This window comes from Elgaria multicarinata, chromosome 10, assembly GCF_023053635.1.
Source record: "Elgaria multicarinata webbii isolate HBS135686 ecotype San Diego chromosome 10, rElgMul1.1.pri, whole genome shotgun sequence".
Classification (NCBI taxonomy): Eukaryota; Metazoa; Chordata; class Lepidosauria; order Squamata; family Anguidae; genus Elgaria; species Elgaria multicarinata.
The window spans coordinates 48,896,694-48,921,195 of NC_086180.1; positions in this window are offsets into that span (position 1 = coordinate 48,896,694).

Genomic DNA, 24,502 nt, shown 5'->3' on the forward strand with positions numbered 1-24,502 from the left:
ATTTGCCTTCTTTACAGTGGCCGCACACTGGGTGGACATTTTCATCGAGCTGTCCACCACAATCCCAAGATCTCTTTCTTGTTTGGTCACCGCCAGCTCGTATCCCATTAGGTTATACTTGTTCAGACAAATGGTATGGAAAACGATGCATTTTTCTGCACCTGCCACAACATGATAATATGTTTTAATACTGGAGCTACAATAGAAAACAGAAAAAAATCCCAATTCATATTAATTATCATTTCTGTGTGTTTTAGTTTATCCCACCTTTCCTTTAAATAGTGCTCAAGGCAGCTAAAGGTACAATACAAAATATGAAGAACATAAAAACAAGGCAGATAAACTCATCGATAAACTGAGGCCATAGCTAGACCTAAGGTTTATCCCTGGATCGTCCAGGGATCAAACCTGTTCATCTAGGTGACACACAGGTGCTCAGGCAGGGGCGAACCCTGGATGATCCCAGGATAAACCTTCAGTCTAGCTGTGGCCCCAATAAAACTGATAAAAACAAGAACCAGTTATATCAACTGCTCCATATTTTCAGTGGCCATAACAACAGCCTGTCTGAATAACAACTTCTTTGCCCACTAGCAGAAGGTTGTCAGAGACAGGGCTAGATAGGTCTCCTTGGCAAAGCAGTTCCAAAGCCTGGAAGGGGCCACTGAGAAAGCCCTCTACTGAGTGCTCACCAAACATGCTTCAGCTGCTGGCAGGACAGAAAGGAGGGCCTCTCCCATAGATCATAACATCTTGGCAGGCTTGCATGGGAGAATACAGACTTCCCAATAACATTGTCTGAAGTCATGCTATAGTAGGGCATAACCAGCACTTTGAATTGTGTCCAGAAATGGATCAGTCAACATCTAAGGTCTCTCCTCCAGGTGCCTACTCTGAGGGAGGATTGGAAGACGGAAACAAGGGAGAGGGCCTTCATTGTAGTGGCCCCCCAATTATGGAATGATCTCCCTGACAAGGCCCACCTTGCACCAACATTTAATTGTTGTAAACCACCCGGAGAGCTTCGGCTGTGGGGCAGTATATAAATGTAATAAAATAAATAAATAAATAATAAACATTGCTATCTTTTCAGCACCATGCGGGGTGTATTACAATAATCCAAATGATATGTAGCTGTGGATACATCTGACCTTTCCAGGAGTAGGCACACTAGTCTTAGCTATGCACAAAGTGCTCCTGGCCACTACTGACACCTGGGCATCCAGGTTCACGGCTGAATCCAGTGGTACACCCAAACTGTGAATCTGAATCTTCAAGGGGAGTGCAATCCCATCCAAGACAGCTTGAACTTCTATTTCCTGATCTACCTTACTCCTGACCAGGAGTACCTCTGTCTTGTCTGAATTAACATTATTATTATTATTATTATTATTATTATTATTATTATTTATATAGCGCATTTGTTTGCCATTACTGCCATCAATGATTTAGAACTTGTATTCTGAAACTTCCTTGGATTTAGATGGAAAGGAGTGACAGAATTGGGTGTCATCAGCATATTGGTGACACAGAACCCCAGAGCCCCAGATGATCTTATGCAGCAGTGTCATGTAGATTTAAATGTGATTTTCTAAACAGATTAAAACTGAATTTTGTAAAAATCTTAAGAAAAGTGGATACTCTAAAGAAAATGATCTTCCTTCAAAAGCGAGATAAGCAGGATCTTGTGAAGTTTTGATGGCAACTGGACCTGTTCTTTGGCTATTCACATACTATTAATAGTGACAGCTAGCTCTAAAGTTTGATGCATGATAACTTCTGGTATTTTTATAAAATATAATAATATCTATTAGCATTTGTATAGCTGTTTCAGAGTTCAAAACTCAGCTCTCTGTGCCTGTTCTCAGTCTGCCTCCCACTGCAATCTGCCCATCTATTGTTCTTTTCACATTCACTTCCATCTATACTAGCATTTTATCTTGGTACTGTAACATCTGGTTCACTTGCACGGCACATGATGCATTCCTCAACCTGTTGTCCTGTGTACTGACCCCCATGAAAGAATCGTGTTTGAGATAATGTGGGGAATTTTATTAATGGTACATTGTTACATTCACATAATGCAATGTTAAAGTCTTCAGGTCATAAACATGCAAGTATGAATAAGCCCTTCATGATACACTGTATCATAGGTATCAATAGAGCACCAAGTCCACAGTGAGAGGTCTAAATATTTTCTCCAACCATTTGTCTAGAGCAGATACTATCACACTATTCATGGGACACAGATGTGTATATTATGGTGTTTAGCAATTCTGACAGCATGAATAAGAAACCATTCCTGTTCATACTGACTCTTCAAGTTTTCCCATGCTTGTGAGAATATGGTCAGAACTGTACCACCAGTGAGGAATCAGCAAACTGGAAGTAATCCCAAGGTATGTAGGTGCCCAAACAAATCTTAAGAAGGAAGGAAGGAAGGAAGGAAGGAAGGAAGGAAGGAAGGAAGGAAGGAAAGAAAGAAAGAAAGAAAGAAAGAAAGAAAGAAAGAAAGAAAGAAAGAAAAGCACCTAAGAGGTAATAGGACCTGCTCTCCACATAGCCAAACAATCTCAGCACCATAGAATTTTGACAAGACTAAAAGCAAAAAAACACTGGCAACTGAGTGGGAAGGGTAGTGGAAAGGAGTAGCAAGAGACAACCAGAAGTCAGGATGAATAGAATGAAGTGGCTGGAACAGGACGACATGCAGACAGAGAAAAGGTAGAAAGAACCACCTCTGTGGTAGGATCTATACTACTGCTTTAAAATGGTTTATAACAGTAGTGACAACTGTTGGGGCCCAGGACACATTCCTGATACAGTTTTCAAAGGCCGTTTCTACACGGGCTGGTCACGGCCAAGCCCCTGTACTTCCACTTGATGTACAGGGACTCCCGGGGGCAAGGGAGGATGAGCGTGGGTTTTCCCAGGGAAAAGTTCTGTAAACCGCCCAGAGAGCTTCAGCTATGGGGTGGTATATAAATTTAATAAATATAAATAAATAATCAATCCCTGAGAAAACCTGTTGGCGCCTGTCCCAGCTTCTTCCCTCCTCCGTGCGAGTAGGGAAGGAGCCAGGAGGAATGAAGGGACATGGGGAGGGGGAGCAGGGTCAGGCCTTTTTTATTTTTACCTTCATTTTTGCTGGAGCGCAAGTGCACTCCAGCTCTTCTTTTAAAAAGAAAAGAAAAATGGCAGCCGCGACGGACAATACGCCCAGGACGTCGTGTGGCCATGTGAACACAGGGCGACAATCCCAGAAGCAGGTAAGTCCAGGATTGCCCCCTCTTCCTCCCTCTACACCTGTAGGTGTAGAAAGGCCCCAAGTGTCATATCCTGCTTGATGTAGATCTGGCCATTGTCTGGATAATTACTTCCTAGCTCACATCAAGAAGCTATTTTAAAACGTCTCCAGGGATAGAAATAAGAGCCACCATTGAAATCATGGAGAAAACAATGATGTAGCTGGAATTGAGCAGAAGTGAGTTCACCTCTCTCACTTCTCTCTCTCAAACACACACAAACACACACACACACACACACACACACACACGGAGAGAGACCAAAGTGAAGTAAAACAAACAAAAACAGAGTAGATAACACCAAAGCTGAGTTTGTTCAGTGGCATTTAATGCAGACCAACTGTTCAGTAGAGAAATGGAAAACTGGGTTGGGGGAAGGAATGGAATGGATTCAGTGGAACTCTGAACACAACCACTTCAAATTGCACATCTTCTTGCAAGGCCCCACTTGTCCAGCAGTATTGCACTAAAAGTTACACTAATACATATTAGATCAGAGGCAACTCAATGGCTTTCATGTGCATTGAATTTTATTATTATTATTATTATTATTATTATTATTATTATTATTATTATTATTATTTATATAGCACCATCAATGTACATGGTGCTGTACAGAGTAAAACAATAAAATAGCAAAACCCTGCCGCATAGGCTTACATTCTAATAAAATCATAATAAAATAATAACAAGGGGAAGAGAATGCACCAAACAGGCACAGGGTAGAGTAAAACTAACATCCTGCTCCTTCAGCGGACAATGGCAAGCAAATGTTTACCAAACACATGCGCGCGCACACTTTTTCATACCATACAGCACAATCCTATACCAGCCTACTCAGAGGTAAGATCCAATGAGCACAATGGGCCTTACTCTAAGTGGTTATAAGATTGAAACCTTAAGAGTCCACTAAGACTATAAACTCAATTTCTGAAGGAAATCCATGCAAATCTAATCAAGCACATACAACAGCTATTCAAAATAAGAAGCCAAGTATTTAAAATTGTTTGAAAATAATTTATTCCAAATTCTGAATGCTATCAGTGTACATAATTCCTATAGAGATGTCATTGTCAAATTCTATTACTGTGCTGAATGCAACAATGGCATGTGACAGCGAGCCTTTCAGCTCTCCCTTGGATTCAGTACAGAAGATGAGCAAGACGAGCAAGCCAAACTCAACTTCATGGAAAAGGGAAGTTTAAGGACTTATTGGTTGGAAGCCATCCATAATGAACTACTGTACAAAGCTGGAACTGCTGAAAGCCTTACAAGATACCTGGTCTAAGATGTTTCAGGAAACAAAGCTCCATATTCAGTACACTGTCAAAATGGAATCATCTGCCAAAGAGAACAGTAATAGAATAGGTTTATCTCTTATATCATCATAAAAGTTCAGTTGTGCCACAAATATCTAGCTTGATGGGCTGTTACTTATACTTAATGAATAAAAATATACATTTTCTCCTCAACACTTCACTAAAATTAAGGCTTATATGGGTCTAGATATATGGGGCATTTATCCCTCCTACCATATGAGGTTTTCTGCACAAGAAGTATTTATTGTGCACTCATCATTCCTTGCTCACAGTTTTTTGTAGGTTCTTTAGATGATGTTTTAACCCTCCAGTTTTGCTTCTGTTTTTAAAGAGCACTTCTGGGGAGGGGGCGGTTAGAACAGGGAAAATACAGTATTATTTCTGAAAGCAAAACAAAGCACATTTTCCCTTCTTGTGTAAGTATTCTTCTGCTATACCACAGCACCATCTAGAGGTTATGTAGTGGAAAAGCAGGAAAGGAAAAGCTTTTGTATAGAGCTCAAATCTCAGTTCTGTAATGAAAGCAAAAGTAGATACAGGAGATTAACAGCCTTGTGTAGAAAAGCTCTATTTCTTAGGACCACACAGTGCTTGGATGATAGCTTGAAAAGTCTTTGCTATGGAATGCTACAACTTTTCAATGTCCAATAAGCTATGGGCCACATGAGTCACAGAAATTCTGGGATCTTAAACTTATCACCTCTCTCTACTAGGACTGTAAGGATAATTTAAGGGCCTTCCTAGACGAGGCCTTAGCGCGCCTTCTGTCCCGGCTTCCCTGCTGTGCGTCCAGATGACGCACAGGGGAATCCGGAGACAGGCCGCGCTGAGGCCTTCTCCAACGCGCCATAAGCGAATTCGCTTATGGCGCGCCTTTTCCCCAGCTCCGGCCTGAGGCCGGAGCTGGGGAAGGTCTAGGGACTTCCGTGGCTTTTTGCGGCTAATCGCTTACTCACGAGTAGCCACAAAAAGCCGCGGACTGGCCACAGCGCTGAGCGCTGTGCCCATCGGCCGGGGAGATCCCGGGAGGGAAAAGGAGGGGAGACGACACAGGACACACGCACGGAGGGAAAAGGAGGGGAGATGACACAGGACACACGCACGGAGGGAAAAGGAGGGGAGATGACACAGGACACACGCACGGAGGGAAAAGGAGGGGAGATGACACAGGACACACACACACACACACGGAGGGAAAAGGAGGGGAGACGACACACGGGACATGGAGGGAGAGAAAGATCAGGAAGGGATCAGGAGCGGATGGGGGGGGGTTAACTAATAAAAAACCCTTACCTTCTCCGCAGTCTTCGGGCGCACGTGGCCCCTTTAAACTTTTTAAAAAATGGCCGGCGCTGCAGGGCTTCCGTCGTCCCTGCGCGTTGTGCGTCTAGGAGGCTGGGCGGCGCGCGTTAAAGTTTGCACGCCGTCGCCCCGCCTCCCTGCCGGCTTATCCCGGCAGGTCTAGCAAGGCCCCAAGTGTCATTACTGGAGGAGAGGCAGGAAAGCGAGAAAGCAGAGAGGGAACATTCTAATGTAAGAATAGGGGTGTATGGCTCTCCAGTTGGTGTTGGACTGCAACTCCCAGCATCCCTCACCTAACCATGCTGTGTAGGCACTACAATCCAACAACATTTGAAGAGCCACACATTCCCTACCCATTCTAATGGTCCAGATGCATAGCAGGAGTGCAAGGACACACTTATCTAATAAGTTCCCTTCTCTATTAACAATCTCACAATTCTGCAGGCAGAAAATCTTTATCCCAGTAGTAATGGGCAGGGGGAGGTATGGCATTAGGGATTGGACAGGCCAGGTAAGAGTAAGGGTAAGACTATTAAGAGCTTTTTCCCTTCCAGGGCTTTCTCCAGCCTTTATGACCTGAGTAGTTCTGCCAAATTGCTCTTAGACCAGCCATGGGGAGCATGTGGTCCTTCAAGTATTGTTGTCCTGCAATTACTAACTTCCATCACCATTGGTTATATTGGCTAGGGCTGATGGGAGCTGTATTCCAATGATATCTGGTGCTGGTGCTAAATACCATCAGAGTCCATTAGTGATCCATGACTTAATTCTGGAAGAGGAAGAACCTAATATGCATCACTGAGGTGGATGAGGTGAGAAGAGTAGATCTCTGCTCTGTCATCCTAGGTCCTTAGCACAAGTCTTAGGCTTGAGGGCTGGGAAGGGAGAATCACTGTAGTCTATATGGATTTCCTCTCTCACAGTAGTCTGTAGTTTCTCCTCTGAGGCTTTTTCCAGGCTTTCATTGAGATGGTGTTGTCGTTTCATTATTGCTTGGTTTTACTGTTCTCTGCTTTGAGAATTTCTTGATCGAAAAGTGGATTATAAATTTTCTAAATAAATAACGAAGAGAAAACATACCATCTGCTCAGGAGATGTTGGGAATAACTGAAGAGGTTTTGTTAATTATAAACACGTTAAAAAAATCAACTCTGGTCTTTTTGAAGCCTGCAATAAAACTGTTGACAAGATCACAGCCTAAAATTCTATTTAGACAGGAAACAAAGTTTGGAGTTTAGTTCTCTCACCATTTTGAATAGTAGGCACATAAAAATGTACTGGAAGGCCTTTGGGGTATATATTTCCAGCAAATACAAAATTAAAGAATGGAAGGGCAGTCTCCAGAGATGACTGAGAGGGCTCCAAGATATGAGCAGTCAATGAATAAGGCAAAGAACAGATCATTTGGATATAGAGAGGAGAAAAGGTGGAGCAACCCCATGAAGAATTTTGATAACCAGCAGAGCAAAGGAGAATTGGATTTAGCAATGGAGAAGAAACCAATCAAATTGATTAAAGAAGCCATTTGATACCAGTTTAAAATTAAGGGAGATTACAGAAAGAATATTAGATGGAATTGTTGAGACAAGAATACACTTAAAGCATGACGGCAATCTTTTCACATCAAACAATCCAACAGTTTAGATAGCAGCAAGAACATTTGACCAATATTTCATAGAGGACAGCAGGGAGAGTTAGAAGGAGAGAGCTTGGGAAGAAAATGGTGGAGGTCAAGAACATTGTGTTGACCAGCTTTGAAGAGAGAGGCTGCAATCCTGTACAGTTAGGCTGCTTAAATCCCATTTACTTTGGTTGGATTTAAGCAGCCTACATGTGTCGAAGACTGCAGCCAAAAATGATACACACACACCCCAAACCATAGCTGTGCTAATACTTTTCTCTGGCACAGGCAATTTCTGGCTTGTGAGTCCTAAAGAACAAAAATATATAATGTAAGTATATATTTTTATTATTGGATGTCAGGTTTGGGCCTCCAGCTCAGGTGAAATTAATCTCTTTACTCCAAAATTCAAATTAAAGGCCACATTCTAGCATTTAAACCAAAATCTGAGTCCAGAGATGCTGAAGGGAAGGATAAAGTAGAGTAGGAAAAAAAGAAGGCCATAACAACCCGGAGTTTAGGAGTGCAAGTAGTATATTTCTGTTGTGTTGATAGGGACATAAGAAATGACAAGGAGGAAAACACAAGAATCAGAGTGAGCGGAGTGAATCAGGGAAGTTAATTACATGACCAAACTAGCAGGAAAACTGGGAAGGCACTTCCAAGCAGAATTAAGCCCTGTTTTGCAAAAGATCTTTCCAGATAAGAAATAGCTTTAACACTACACCTGTGTTAGCTGCACATCTCTGGAGGTGGATTTTGCCGCTGCTCAAAACAGTTTTGTTTGATTCTGAGCCGGACCTATGGTCCCAAATTCAAGGGAGGGTATGTTGCATCACTCTTCATTAGTGCTTTTGTTGTGAGAAAATGGTATTATATGTTCTTGTTTATATGAATATGTTGGATTTGCTGTGGCCAATTCTTTTCTTTTTAGCAGGGCCCACTGGTGCTCACCTGTAATGAGGCGTGTACCGGGTCTTGCCAGATCCTCAGAGTGAGCTGGGAGTTAGATAGCTGTATCTATTTGGGCAGCTGCCCAGGACACTACACAATCATGCTTAACTAAGAAGGGCCTGGACCCTCGTGCTGTACTCACAAGGAGGCGAGTACCTGGTCTTGCCAGATTCTCAGAGTGAGCTGGGAAGAAGACGGCAGGTACCTATTTTGGCAGCTGCCCAGAATGCTATGCAATCATGCTTGACTAAGAAGGGTCTGGACCCGTGTGCTGTACTCACTAAGAGGTGAGTCCTTGGTCTTGCCAGATTCCCAGAGTGAGCAGAAAAGTAGATGGCAGGTACCTATTTGGGCAGCGGCCTAGAATGGCGATGCAATTGTGCTCATTTAAGAAGGGCATTGCCCATGCTGCACATACTCGGATGGTTGTGAGTACGTGGTCTTGCTGGGTTCTCTAAGCATGGGCGGTTTTAGGATTCAACACCCAGCAATAGTTAGCTCTTGGAGGGAGCTTTATAGACAGGATGGGGTCCATGTGTTGGACATGGGTAATGACTTATTATTCAGACAGAACGGAGTGCACTTGTCTGATCTTGGGAACAATTTGTTCTTGGCTGATCTGCAAGAGGGTTTAGAAGGCTGCGGCAGGTAGGAGCGGGCATCTTCAGCTCGGTTTGCTATTGGTGGGCATTCATAGGCACCGTTGTGGTGATAGGTAATGCCTGAGGGCACACAACTGGGAGCCTTGTGGCGCCAGTCGGGGGATAAGGGTTACCTTTGAGGCCAACCCTTCTCACCCACTCAGAGCCTGGCAGCCTTGGGGTGTGACACCGGAAGGCCCCCCTACCCCAAGAGGGGCAAGCCTGTGAGGTGGTGAATTGACAGGCGCCACTTCACAGGCTGTGAATGGTTCGCCCTGATCCTAACATGGCCTACGGCTTGGCCAAACGATGATGCCCGCTTAGGCCTTCACTCCCTTTTGCAGATCTTTAATAAATGTGGCCCATATTTAATCCCACTTACATGTCTCGTCTCGTTATTTCTCACCCTACACTCCACAAAATGGTATTATATGTTCTTGTTTATATGAATATGTTGGATTTGCTGTAGCCAATTCTTTTCTTTTTCAGGAAATGGTAAGTAAGTGGGAGGGGGGAGTTAGAATGGGGAACTGTGTGAATGGTGTCATCTGATTGGTTGGTTGATCTGAAATGGGGAGAGAGAGAGAATAAGGGGGGAGTGAAGTGTCAGGCAGTTAGAGAGTTAGAGGCAGTTAGGGAGGATTGGAGTGAGTGGGGTTTAGTGGAGGCTTGCATCAGGATAGGATTAGGAAAGTGGGGTTATAGGATTTGGAGGTGGTTAGTATTCCCTGGGAGGTTGAGAGAGGTTTATTTGTACAACATAAAAACAAACTTTAAGTGTCTTTTAAAATCTTTTACTTTATGAATAAAGTATATTCTTATTCTGTTATTTCAACCACGTCTGCTCAGTCGTATGCATTACTTCAGTTGGACACTACACACTCACACACCAATAATTACTTAAAAGAAGGTTTATAGTTTCCTCATTCTTTTTGAGTATAAAGAATAGGGTGGTGGCAGCAAAGGAGATGTTTAAGTAGATGTCACAGAGGCTGGTGACGCTACAGATGTCATGAGCACTGTTCAATAGGTGCTTCTGCCACCACACAATCCCAGTTTGCGTTAAGTAGTTTAAATATTTTCCACATAATTTTAATGAACATGATAATGATACTTAGGAGGAATATTGCACTTGTTTTACAACAATCTCATTTCAAAATTGTTGCTCACAAATCTGAAAGACTTATTGTGGGTTCATAATACAGATTTGGCAATGATCAAAAATTTAAAATGCTCTTTACTTGTTTTATTTAGAGCATGTATAGAAGTTTTGCAATTAGAGTCTCAGAATTATCTCTAACGAAGTCCATAAACATTTGGTTTTAATTGCAAACATTAGTTCTCAATATTTAATAAGAACCTACAAGACCTGTATTGCCCATCCTTGATGTAAAGAGTATGCCAGCTTTCAAGCTGTTTGCCTGGTTTCTATTTCTATTTAGCTGGAATGCTTACAGACTCCTACACCAACAAATACTGTTGAACAATTTGGAAGGGAAAGAAATACTGCATTATTTTGTACCTCGATATGGTCCTCAAGATTTAATTTAAATAAAGAAATGGAACATGAAATAATAAATAAGAGAACATTTACACAGTGAAGGCCGGTGGCTCCTATGTCACTGGGGTGGAGAATCTGCTCCAGGTTTCAGTCAGAACTCGCACATTGGATAGCTCCCTTAGAATTCTGACTGGTTCTGACTGAAACCCGTAGTAGATTCACCATCTCACTGACATTGGAGCCACCAGCATCCACAGCATTTACATACGCACAAAGTATGACTAAACTAAGAATTATATGGTGATTATTATCATTACAGTATGGTCAAGAATTTGGAAACTTGATACCCTCTGGAACTATTAGTCCAAAGCTGAGACAGTTGCTATCTGCTTTCACATTGTACCAGAATGCTGCAGTTGGGTTCTCTTTACCTATTGCCACTATTTTAAGGTCAACTCACATCTTCCTAGAGATAAATAAAACAATGCACCACTTCATACATAGGTAGTGTACAGAAGACCTGAAAATTATACACATGTACCCAAAGGTATCTGTGCAGAAACAAAGCTGCAAATCAAAGTTGCAAATCAAACATTTGTTCCTTCCAATATCCCTTTATTTCTTGTGTGTTTTTACTTCCCTCTATGTTTGTGGACATTGGACAATGGACCAGTAAATTGGACCATATTTTGAGGAGTTTGCTGTTCTGGCAAACTCCTAAATAAATATTTTAGGTTGCTTTTAAAACTTAAGAATTGAAACTTAAGAATTGAAATTCTGCACAAGCATGAAAGAGTGGAACAGCACATTCGCATACACAAATGAATATGTGAAGGCTTCAAATAAGAAATAGGAGTGCAATTTTTCTGCCCTCATGCAAAAGCTGTATAGTTCAGGGATTCATTTAAAATTCCTGTCCTCCAGACTCTTTTTACTCTGTCGTGTACAGATGTAATGTAATGTAAAATGTCTTCAATTCTGTTCCACCACTTGCTAAACATCATGTAGACATCACAGATCAGATGCAAGTGAAATGTGTGTTCATTCAACTACACCTTCAGTCCTTAAAGACTAACAGGTTTATTATGTCATGAGCTTTCATATGCTGAAGTCCTTCATCAGATGCAATTTTGGAGTATTAGAGTTGCAGAGAAATATATAAGTATAACTTCCAAAGATGAAGGGGTCATATATGTGATGGAGAGTGGGGATGCATCACAGTTTTTTTAAAGCTATGGAAAAGCGTGTTATGAAATACTAAAAGTAACATAGACCATTTCCTGATAATGGAACAACCCAGCAGGTTCCCATTGTGCTATTCATAACATTCCAAGGAACATTTTTGACATGGCACTCACTGGCACCACTGCAATATCCCATCCAACATGAAAGGGCAAGGGGTCAGCCATGCTTTCTGAAAAGTACTCTGAAGTATTCTAAGGATAGCTGCATATAAATGCCCGAATATGGTGTCAGGAGCAAATATACATTAATTTAGACCTGGGCCATAGCTAGACCTAAGGTTTATCCCTGGATCGTCCAGGGGTTAAACCTGTTCATCTAGGTGACACACAGGGGATCCAGTGCTCAGGCAGGGGCGAACCCTGGATGATCCCAGGATAAACCTTAGGTCTAGCTGTGGCCTTGGTTTCATCACAGTTTTGAGGACTGGGATGCTTGCTCTTATATTTTTAAACTTGCAATGAGGGTATAAATGAGGATGGGCAAAATAGTCTATTTCTGGTCAGTGTCATTTTTCCATGTGTTCAACCATAAATCCATTTGAGTGAATTTCTACATTAACCTATGGGGGAAGGGGGTTTAAACTACATAATAATTCACACTTACATAACTCTTTCAATAAGTATATCTAAAATATTTCCTCTCAAAACATGCATTCCTAAACCATTTTTGATACAGTTTATTAGCTAAGAACTGAGCTTGAATATTCAGGAAGTGCAAAAGCTGGTGGATAACTAAGTTCCAATCTGCACATTCATTAGTCCAAGTCTGTACTGGAATTTATTCAGATTGAATTCCTTAAGCATCCCTAGATATAAATCTGAGAAAATGAATCTTGACCACATATGAGAATTCTGTGTTGAGAAAGCACATATACGCAATCATTCAGTCTTCTAGGGGTGGGGAAAGAGACAGAATATAACTTCTTCAGCATGGCTTGTTCACCAGCTTCCTCTAACTGTAGCTGTATATTGAACTTGTTTTCCTTAACAATGCTGCCACCTTCTGGAAGATACAAAGTTTAACTTCAGCTCTCTCCATAATAAAAACAGGAGCAAATTAATGTACATAATCATAAAAAAAATGCTGTCTTGGAAATGAAACCTACACATTTTTACTCAGTTCCATCCATTTCTATGATTTTAACACAACTCAGATTTCATATGGCTATAAGTTTTGGTGACTAAAAGCATTCGAAGGTACTGTATGATTTGTTTTTGAAAATCTATGTCAAATAGAAATACTGTTAAAGGCCTGGAGTAATCTATCTTTTATCATGGCATTGACACTAGCCATGGCTAGACCAGGCCTATATCCCGGGATTGTCCCGGGATCGTCCCTGTGCATCCAAATGACACACAGGGGATCCCGGGAGCAGGCAGAGACGACCCCTCCATTTGTCTGGGATAATCCTTAGGTCTAGCTAAGGCCACTGTGAAAGTTGGCTATCTATCCAGAATGCTACAGCCAGGCTGCTGACTGTGCCTGTTATCAAAAGCATGTAACATCATTGTTACAACAGCTTGGCAGCTAGTATATTTGCAGGCACAATTCAAAGTGTTGCTTATGGCCTTTAATGCACTAAACAGCTTGTGACCAGAGGGGCCCTCTCATCCACTATGAAGCTGTTCAAGCTTTAAGATGTTTGCAAGAGGCCCTTGTCTGTGGTAAGGTTTGGACATAGCAATAAGCCAACATACCTATGTACGTTACGTTATGTCTCTGGCTTGCCAGGGGAAAGACAAGCCTGAGTTTCTGGTTCATGCATAACACTAAACACTATCGTTTGTTTAGACACTCTCACAGCAGGAGCGATTGGGTAGCATTTATGGGCACATTACTCATAAACGAGACATCAGGATTCCCCTGGAATCCTGGCTTTTCATTACATGTGAACCAGTCCTATGTTCCACCTGAGGCACATTTGGTGGGGATATGAGAAAAGGCCTTCTCGGTGGCAATTCCCTTCTGAGGAAGGCCCATTCCACCCCCTCTCTGGTGATCTTTTGCCAGCAAGTGAAGCCCTTCTTATTTGGACAAGCTTTGGCCTGCTGAGGTAATTCTCCCCCCCCCCCCCCACACACACACACACCAGCTCCTGTTGATTTGTTGGATACTTTTAATTTGCTCTACTGTTTTTAATCTGTCCTTCCTTTTATTTAGAGTTTTTAACTGTGGTTTTATTTTTATTTTATAGTTGCTTTTATGCTGTTTTTATAGAACTGCCTAGAAGGAAAGGTGAATTGCCCAAAAGGAGGAAATGCATCACCCAAAAAGAGGACAGTATGTGAGTACGCTCGTGGGTGGGTGAACATAATTTAAATAGAAAAGCTGTACATCTCACTGTAGTGCGGGAGACTGACCAGATGACTTATGTGCCTGCCTGTTCCATCTGCTTTCAGAGTGCTAACTGGTGATGGGCAACAGTTCTTATGGATCTTTATCTTTAAACTGGAATTAGACAGGACAACCCATCAAATAGCAGATGCCTGCAGAATGCTCCTCCGGCAGAAGCCGATCTTTTTTTTTTTTTTTTTTTACACAAGGCATTTATCGTGTGCTCCTCATTCCCTACTTGTTTGTTTATGGATTTGTTAGATGAAAACGTGACCCTTTAGTTTTGCTGCTGTGTCTAACTGGCACTTTCCACATTTTTTGTTAAAGCAGGGAGAATGTGGCATTTAATTGTGAAAGTGAAAGAAAACGTGATTTCCTCGTGTATATTTGTGCTATTCCGCTTCACCTCGGTGCCACCTAGCGGTTATGTAGTGGAAAAGCAAGAAAGGAAAAATTCCTTGTCTAGTGCTCAGTCCTTAATTCTGTCACAAAACCTAAAGTAGATTCAGCAGTTTAATACCCAATTACCAGCCTGGTGTTGAAAACCTCATAGAGGAGTTTTCTGTATAAGTGGACAAGTGGGCACTCTAATAATAATAATAATAATAATAATAATAATAATAATAATAATAATAATAATATCTTTAAATTATTTTCTAACTAGTAACTCCCTGTCTTTCTAAGCTGTCAGTATTCCTTAGCTTTCTCTAGTTGGTGGAAATGTGTGGGTGAGCATACTGTGTTCCATCTGTGTGAAAGGCCCTACTAATGACAACTAGTGGAGAAAATGTTTTCATTTCACTCTGAAACAGGAGTATTCTTTATTGTGGGAGTAAATTCTTTTGTCTAGTTTAGGTTTATAAGTCTGTGATTCCGTTTCCCTTCCGTTTAACTGTTTCAGCTCAGGCACATTCAGACATGACGGACTGCAGTCCAGAGGGTGGCAAGAAAAGCCCAACCTTTCCTGTTAGCAATCTCAAAAATTTCCCCACAGACTCTCCAAACAGTTTTTTACACATCATTTGCAATTAAAGCATCTAAAGGGGGAAACTGGGGAGGAAATAGTGCGTAAGCAGTAGTGATATTTCTGCAGAAAAGGTTACAGTATCTCAAAGTTATAGCAGCTTTTATCTCCCAGATAAATTATATATATATATATATATATATATATATATATATGTTTAAAACCAAAAGAACTGAAACTATGCATACTTAAAATAAATATCAGGGCTGCACGCATAGACAGAGAAAAATTATGTATTTGTTTGTGGGGTTTAGTATTAAGACAGGGAAAGAACAGAGAAAAAATGAAGAAGAAAAAAGAAGTAAATTTGATTGATGTATCAATTGTAATTAAAGAATTAGGGGAAAATGGAATATGATTCTGTGAATTCAATGTATGAGATTCAGATAAGTCATAAGAAAGAATTGGATTTGATTAACATATTAATAGTAATTAAGAAGTTAGTTAGCATTTCTGGCACGAAGAGCGCCAAAAATATACTTTAACCTTATCCTTAAATGGTTTTTTATTATATTTTGGTGTAGTTGTTTTGTGTATACTTTTGTTTGTATGTATTATTTGTGGTGTAAAGACTTTGTGTTTGTGGTGTTTAAAATAAAAAAAAGAAAATTTTAAAAAAAGTTCTGGCAAAAAAAATGTAAACGATATATATAAAAGAAATTAAAACCAAATGAACTGAAACTATGCATACTTAGAATAAATATCAGGGCTGCACATGTAGCTTAGGTAGAAGAACTTAGGTGGGAAGTCATACTCAAGAAACAATGAGAAACAAATGCAGAACCGAAAGCAAAGCAGCAGCATTATTGCAGCTGATAGTGAGCCTGCAAAGGGCAATAGCAATGCATCTCATTGCTCAGAGATACATTGCTCCCTTGACTCTGGGTCTCTGTCATATTCACATGGGCTTCCAAAATGCAAATGCCCCCCCCCCATCAGAAACAAGATAAGAACTGGCTTTTATATGCCCCTGATCATCCATAAAACTGAATATATTCTGTTAACTAGATAACACTTTAGAAGATCTAATTTTAGGATAATCTTAGCATGTAAATATTGTAGCGTATTGGCTTCAGGGAAGATTCTTAATGCAAAGAGCAAAAAGCACAAGCAAAGGCTTTTCTTATGGGTTTTGCTAGCTATCCTCCTGGCCTATGTTTTCATGTCCTTTTTAGTTTTTAATGTGCAGAATGTGTGGCCCTCCAGATGCCCCTCCCACAGCATAGCCATTAGGAAGGGTTAATGGGACTTCTAGGCCAACAATATTTGGAGTGCTACACTTTCCCCATCCATTTTATAATGAGACAAAACACACACACAAACACACACATACAATTCAGTGCTAAACTGAAGAGAGTTTACCCATCAGCAGTCCAAATTAATTCACTTGCCTTTAAAGTCCATAATGACAGACCAATGTTAGAGAGAGAGAGAGAGAGAGAGATGATAGATAGATAGATAGATAGATAGATAGATAGATAGATAGATAGATAGATAGACAAACAGACAGATGGGAACTTGATAACAGACTAGCATTGGGTAGAAGCAGTACTTCGAGGAAAATGACTAGAATGATGGTTACTCTGAACAACAGACCAGGCCTGCACCAATTCTGCAACAGAGGTGGCACAAACTAGATGGCTGCTTCCCACCATTTCCCCACATGTAAAGGAATAATCACAAATACATTTCAGATCTGAAAGAAAAAGACCACCAAAAAGGGTTACTAAAATTCTCTTTAGCTGCAAATAATTAATACTTACAGTGGTAAGGAAATAAAGAGGCAGCAGTTGAGAGTAAACCGGCCAGAAATTTATTAGAGCATAATATACTTGGTATGAAAACCAGTGTGAAAGGGGTGGTGATAACTCTCTTTTTTGCATGCCTTGGGAGACTGACATGGACAGCTAGCTAAGATATCCACTTGACACATCTGCTAGCCCCAAGAGCTACACTGGTAAATTACCCATTCTCTTTGTGGTGAGAGATGAGTGTGTGATAGGTCCCTGTTGTTGCTACATGTACTCCCTGTCAGTCATACCGTAGCTGCACTACCACAGACAGCAATCTCAGTTATTAGCTGCTTTACCTTATGAATATCCTGTCATTTCCCATTTCAGCCAAGATGGCGCATTTGGAATCCAACCCATGCCCCCTTCTGCTGCTATTTGTCCATGTCAATACTGATCCTTCAACCACAAAAAGGACCAGCCTAGATGACTACAACCAACTCCTGTGCGTTTTTTATGCCTGTTTTCCCCTCTTACTTTTACTGTTTTCCCCTCGTACTTTTGCTGCCTCCATGCAACATTTATGCATGCTGATTTGGCAAACTCTTCTCCTCCCTAAGAAATCTAAACTGGCAATTTCTAAAAAAAAACAACAGCATATTTTAACAAAAGAACATAAAAGCCCTACTGGATCAGACTACAGGCTGCTCCTGTCCAGTCTTCAGTCTCCAACTCCACACTAGCACCAAATGGAGCTCCATAAAACAGTAATGACAAGTAGCAGCCATTCATAGGCCTATCATCCATGAATTTGTCCAAATCCTTCATAAAACAAACTACCTACCACTAGTGCCATGGGAACCTAGCGGTTCCTGAAACAAACTGAAGCAATCAGAAACAGTCATTTTTGGAAGGGCAGAAATCAGCGGAGTTCGCCAAAGGGGCTCTTCTGACCATTCCCATACCAGAAGTGAATCTTTCAGTTCATTTCCAAGGTTAATTTTACAACCACAAATTCCCTGTAGCACAAGGGGTGAGTCCTGTGGGTGCAATGAAACTGGAGGAGGATGAGTGGCAGGATTAGGGATGCTGCTCTGAATAACCAACTAGCAAGATTACAGCACAATCCTATACTATGTGTACTGAGAAGTAAGACCCACTGAGACTTATACCTAGGAAAATTACAGGAAAAACTGCCAAGTAGATGAGAAGGAAACCAGGCCTAAACACACAGTCACAAGACCTCTCGGCCAAACCTGAAGTCTCATGGGCTCAAATTACTTGATGATTCTAACTACCTGCTTCTCCCAACAATCTCCCTCAAACCCTCACCATGCAGAGTAGACAGGAGGCCCTAACTTTTTTAACAAATCAAGCCATTTGACTTGAAAATGCATAGGTGCTGTACTAATCTGTCCTAGAATTTGAGGACAGGACTCCAATCCTACATTCCCAGTATAAGCAAACTCCCTTTGATGTTAATCTGTAAATTTCATCTTGCAGCTACACTCCTTCAAAAAATGCAGTGACTGGCCCACAAGTCTATTCCTATTCCCTACCCTTCACACTCCACCCCATCACTTATTGGGCACACCAGCATTTATTCAGTAGTCACAAATAAAGGGAAAGAATGTGGTATTAATTTACGTTACATGTCCTTTTTGGGCTGTTAATTTCAATACAGTTGCACTTTCACAGGCTTCACCTTACATTGGCCCTGCTCAGAAGACACCTTAAACCATGGGGGTTAAGGCTTTATTTGTTAACAGAAAGCCTTAACCACCATGGTTAATGCTTTAACCACCATGGTTTAAGGTGTCTTCTGAACAGGGCCATTAAGACACTAATATTTTGAAAGGGACCTTTATATTTTTGAATTTTAGTTCATAGTTATTTGGAATGACTTCTCACCAAAGCTGACATCAAGAATGGGCATGACTGAAAACCTGCCAACCCACCTCCCCACAAACACATACCGGAACAGGGGCCCACTGCGAAGAGCCCTTAGAGTTGCTTCTTCTCTCCACCTACAACTGCCTCTTGCTCTGGCTCAAGCAGTAGTTGCCACTGCCTACTTGCTCATTGGCTCTCTCCCTGTCATGCAAGCAAGTGGTAGCAATGATAGGAAAGAGGAGGAGGAGCGAGTGACAATGATGATGAGAATATAGACTCACTGAAAGAGCGAGCCCATTGAGGGGGGCTGGCAATGCTTCTCTCTCTCTCTCTCTCTCTCTCTCTCTCTCTCTCTCTCTCTCTCACACACACACACACACACACACACACACACACACACACACCACCACCACCACCACCACCACCACCACCAGTCCCAGCCCAACCAGACTTCGAGAAATACTTCTTAAAAATCATTGTAAAGCTGCCTGTCACTGTAAAGCTTCCCAAATCATCCACTCAGCCAACAGCAGGGATCCCAAACACGAATGCTTTAAAAGTAAACTTAAATACCACCCTTTGAAAGAAAACATAAATACCAAACCACAAAAGTTCAATAATCAGCCACTGAAAAGAGCTGATGTTACCCCATCTTAAAATCTATACAGGAATTGTTATCTTCCTCTCAAAACTTCAATCTCACTTGTCAGGAAGTCAGGATTTCTCTCGCAAGTGTCCCTCGTTCCCCTCCCCCACCCGTGTGCACCTCCCACCCCCCTTCTATTGCTGGAACATACTCAGTCTGGTTTTCAGCTTGGACTTCAAATACTAATCCGATCTCCTGGGAGGCTTTCTGGGTGATTGACAGGGAAGCTCTTAATAGCTTCTGCTGTTATGGCAAGGGGGAAAAGGAAGCAGCTTGAGTAACTTGAAAAGATGAGGTACAGGTATTTGAGGAAGTCTAAAGGGAGACTTGTTTGATAAGCTCTGAAGGAAGAAGTGTTTCAGAATTTTTAAGGGGCATGATGAAATGAGTGAACATCAAAGGGATAGCTGGGTTGAGCTTTCCACTTGCTACTCACAGTGTGGGAACAGGGAGCATAGTACATCCAACAAGCAGCGAGTTCTAGGTGAATGTATCTATTTCATATGTACTGTCAGAGGGGGAAAGGGGGGATTTTCCTGACGACTTATGAATCACAGCCTATCTAGAAAAATGATGTCAGTGTTCCAAATACACATAATTTGCACTAAACGTCAATGGTAGTTTTGCAATCATCTGTGTCAATAAAATGTAATTCAGGAATTTGATAACTGGTCCAACTATGATGCAGAAGATAGTATCTAAAGTATGAAAGGTTTACTTAGGGTGGTTTCCATGGTGCTGAAGATTATATTCACAGCAGAAGGTCTGAGACATCCCCAGGGCCACAGCCAATGGAAGAGAAAGGTTGGAATTTGCATAGTGTGCGTGCTGCATGGGGGACAGCTTGGAGTTAGAGCATATGCTTTGCATGCAAAAGTCCCAGGTTCAGTCCCTGGCATCTCCAGGTAGCGCTGGGTAAATCCACTGTTCTGAAACCCTGCAGAGCTGCTCCCAGTCAAGACTGGGCCAGATAGATCAATCAACGGAGGCTGGTGCCTCTCATTTCAGTGGGGCTGTGAATTCATGCTGAGTTTCAATCAGAACCAGCCAAAACTCGAAAGGAGCAATCCAACGTGCTGAATCTTATCCCCAAAATAGGTTCAGCACTTTGGATTGCTCCTTTAGACTTCTGGCTGGTTCTGACTTGAAACCCAGCAAAGGATCACAGCCCCACCAAAATCGGAGCACCAGCCGCTACTGAGACCAATGCTCTGACTTGCTATAAAGCAATTTCTGATGTTCTCAGAAAAGGCTGAGACTTCAACGTGACTTTCCCACAGCTAAATGTGGTGTCTGTCTACTAGACTATAGCACTCCTCAACTAACCCCTTGCTAGATGAGGGGTTAGCCCGGGCTGATACCCGGGATCAACCCTGTGCATCCAGATGACGCACAGGAGATCCCGGGTTTAGGCAGGGATCAACCCTCCCTTGCCCCGGGGTAACCTGTAAGTGGGGCAACCTCCCTTGCCCTACTTGTAACCTGGTATTTCTGCAGTCCTGAGCCTGGAAGGTCTAGCCCGTTCCGCAGCTTTTCCCGGCTACCCGGCTTACTCGCGCGTAGCCGGGAGAAGCCGTGTACGGGGCGGGGGGATAAATCGCAGCCAGGGGGTATCGCAGCCAGGGGGGATCAGGGCTGGGGGGGAGAGCAGGGCAGGGGGGAGAGCAGGGCCAGGGGGGAGTGGGAAAACCTTTTTTTTAAAAAAAAAAAACCTTACCTTTGTCGATCGTGAGCTCCTGTGCACCTGGCCCTTTGAAAATGAAAAAAAATGGCGGACGCGACAGGGCTTTCCTTTAGCCCGTCGTGTCTGACATATAGACTGGGGCAACAGCCCACGACAGCTGCAGCGTGGGCTCACCCCTCCTCCCGACCGGACTTTCAGGTAGGTCTAGCAAAGGCCTAAGTCAGTGTTTACAAATAAAGTTTAAAGAACACTTAAGAATTTAGAGAGCACGTTTTGAGTATTCACGTACATTTGGCCAGTGATCTTTCTAATAGCTCTTTAAGAAAAGTCCTCTTTTAATGCACATTGCAGATGAGGAGCAGTGGCTGGGAGATCAGGCCTTGTCCAAGAGTCAAACTAAACGTGATCCAGAAGATGTGTGAACACATCTTTCAGTGTCTTTTTTCTGCTGCTAAAAGCAGGCCATTTAGACTGGGGTTGTGGTGAAGGTAGTTGGTCCAAACCCTTTCCCTTTCCACTATAGCACTATTCCCAATTGCCTACCTAAAGCTGTCATGAACCACACAGGGAAAAACGTAATGTGATTATAACAATTTCAGGAGAGTGGTTTGTTTCAGGGACATGGTGTGGGCAGAGAGGGTGGCACCCATTGGTGTCACTAGGGCTGGACCATGGGGCACAAGACCAGGGGGACAAAACAACCCCTTGACAAGTACTAACAGCTTACCCACTAGGCTGCAAGGGCTGCAACGCCCGTATGCTGCGCATCCAATGAGATTACCAGAGTGGTAAAGAGATTGCCCCCTCACTGCTATAGTTCTCTCACTGGCTGCACACTCCCAAAGGCAGTAACTGATTGGCTCAGTTCACTAGCTGCTTCTCACATTTAGAAAAATGTTTCAGTTTAAAATGGCATAGGGCTGCAGACGCAAACAGCAGCAGCTGCACCACCACCGGCACCATGTTTTCCTTTTCTTGCAGCTCGGCAGTGGCAGGGAGAGGAGGAGGAGGAACTACTGCTACACCACCATCATCACCAGTTGGTAAAAAGCATGCAGGGTTATCAGGGTAGCATGTGGAAGCCCCGGGTCCTCTCAAAACTGATGGCATCTCTGGGCAGGCTTCCGCTGCACCAGCACCAAAGCACCATCTAAATGAGAGACATTTTTCTCCCTCTCTCAAAATACTAGAACCCAGGCTCATCCCATGAAGCTGATGGGTGGGAGATTCAGGACAAATAAAAGGAAGTACTTCTTCACACAGTGCATGGTTAAATTATGGAATTCACTACCACAAGATGTAGTGATGGCCACCAATTTGGATGGCTTTAAAAGGGGGCTGGATAAATTCCTGGAGAAGAAGGCTATCAATGGCTACTGAGAGATTGCCTTTCACACCATGTCCTGCTTTGTTGGTCCCTCTTCAACAGCTGGTCGGCCACTGTGTGAAGAGAGTGCTGGACTAGATGGATCCTCAGTCTGATCCAGCAGGGCTCTTCTTATGTTCTTAAATGGGAGTAGTTGTGATTGTTTTTAGTAAATGGGGGAATGGGACACGGGAGATGCATTCAGCCTTCCCCAATCTGTTACCCTCCAGATGTGTTGGACTGCAACTCCCATAATTCCTAGGGGAATTATGGGAGTTACAGTTCATCTGGGGATACCAGGTTAGGGAAGGCTAGGTTAATGCACCTTCTATATCATGTTTAGCTTGAACCCCAGACTATCCAGTGAGTTAATGGATGAGGTCAAATTTGAACTCAGGAGGACTTCTTGGCCCACACTTCACAGTGTAGCTATTCAGTTTCACCAGCTCTCCAAAAAGCTGTATACCTGATACCCCTTTTACATACGACTGTCTATCAAGACTATAAGCTAAGAGATATTTATGTCACAAAACCAGCTCAAACTGTCAGCAAAACCAGGCCAAACACTAAACTCTCCGGCAAGCTATTATCAAAGTGCTTTGAACACCTTCAAAACTTTTTAAAAGGGCCATCTGTGTTGCAGAGCATAGCAAGCCAGTTACTCCAGCAGATCAGTTAACAGTGAGCATTACAGTGACATTTCAAATCTCATCTTGCACTTCAACCATGAATCACCTTCCTGAATGAGTGGGATTGCATTAGATATGCCAATAGGTTGGAGCCAAAACTAACAAGATCTTTGAAGGTCTCAAGCAGAGCCTTTCCAACAAAGTCTAGTGTCTCCCAGACTTGTTGCCTGGCACAGTTACTTATACCATCCGCTCTCATTAACAGATTGTGGAATTTGTAATTTCCTAGGAAGATTCTTGTATTGCAACCTACCCTGGGTGTTTTTTGTGGGTATGATCAGGCTGCTCACTTCTCATACCAGCTGTTCCACCCACCTGTTTCCCTGCATATAATTTTTCCTCCATCTGATATTAATTTATAGCACATTTAAACCATGTATACTTTTAATAAAACCTTATAGTGAATACAAGTTCCGGCGAAACAAAATACGTGGAAGCAGAAATACCAGGATTCAATTAAGAGAAGTAACTTAAATATCCCAAGTTTCTTTGAATGTGAAACATTGAAGGAGGGCCTGATTCTGTTCCTACACCATCCATTTTTCCAGGGATCAACCCTGGATCATCCCTGTTCATTCAAATGATGCACAGGGGATCCTGGGAGCAGGGAGGAATGATCCCTCCATTTCCCCGGGATAACTAAGACCTCAGTTATCCTGATTTTACCTGTGGTCCCGGGACGATCCCGAGGACCATGTGTAGTGTGGGCACCTGTCCTGGCTTCTTCCCTCTTCCCTGTGAGTAGTGGGGGTCATCAGAGGGAAGGAGCTGGGATGGGGGGAGTCCAGGGCCATCGTGGGTGGGGTGGGGAGTGGGGTTGGGGCTTCTTCTTTTTTTACCTTAATTTTCACTGGAGCGCAAGTGCGCTCCAGCTCTTTCTCTTTAAAAAAAAATGATGGCCACAATGGGTGATGCAGTATGAGCTCTGAATCAGTGCAAGGGAGCAGTAATGGATGAGGGCCAATAGACTCAATCCAGACAAGATGGAGGTATTGTTAGAGGGTAGTTCCTTGCCCAGCTGAGTGGTATTCAATCTGTTCTGGAAAGGGTTACACTCTGCCTAAAGAAGTAGATTCATAGTTTTGGGGTCTTTTTGGAACCAATATTATCACTGGTGGCACAGGTGGCCTCAGTGGTGGAGAACATTTTTTATCAGCATAGGCCGATATACTAACTACAACAACCCTATCTTGACAGAGGTAGCCAAGCTACAGTTATCCATGCTCCAGAAATCTCTCATTTTGATTA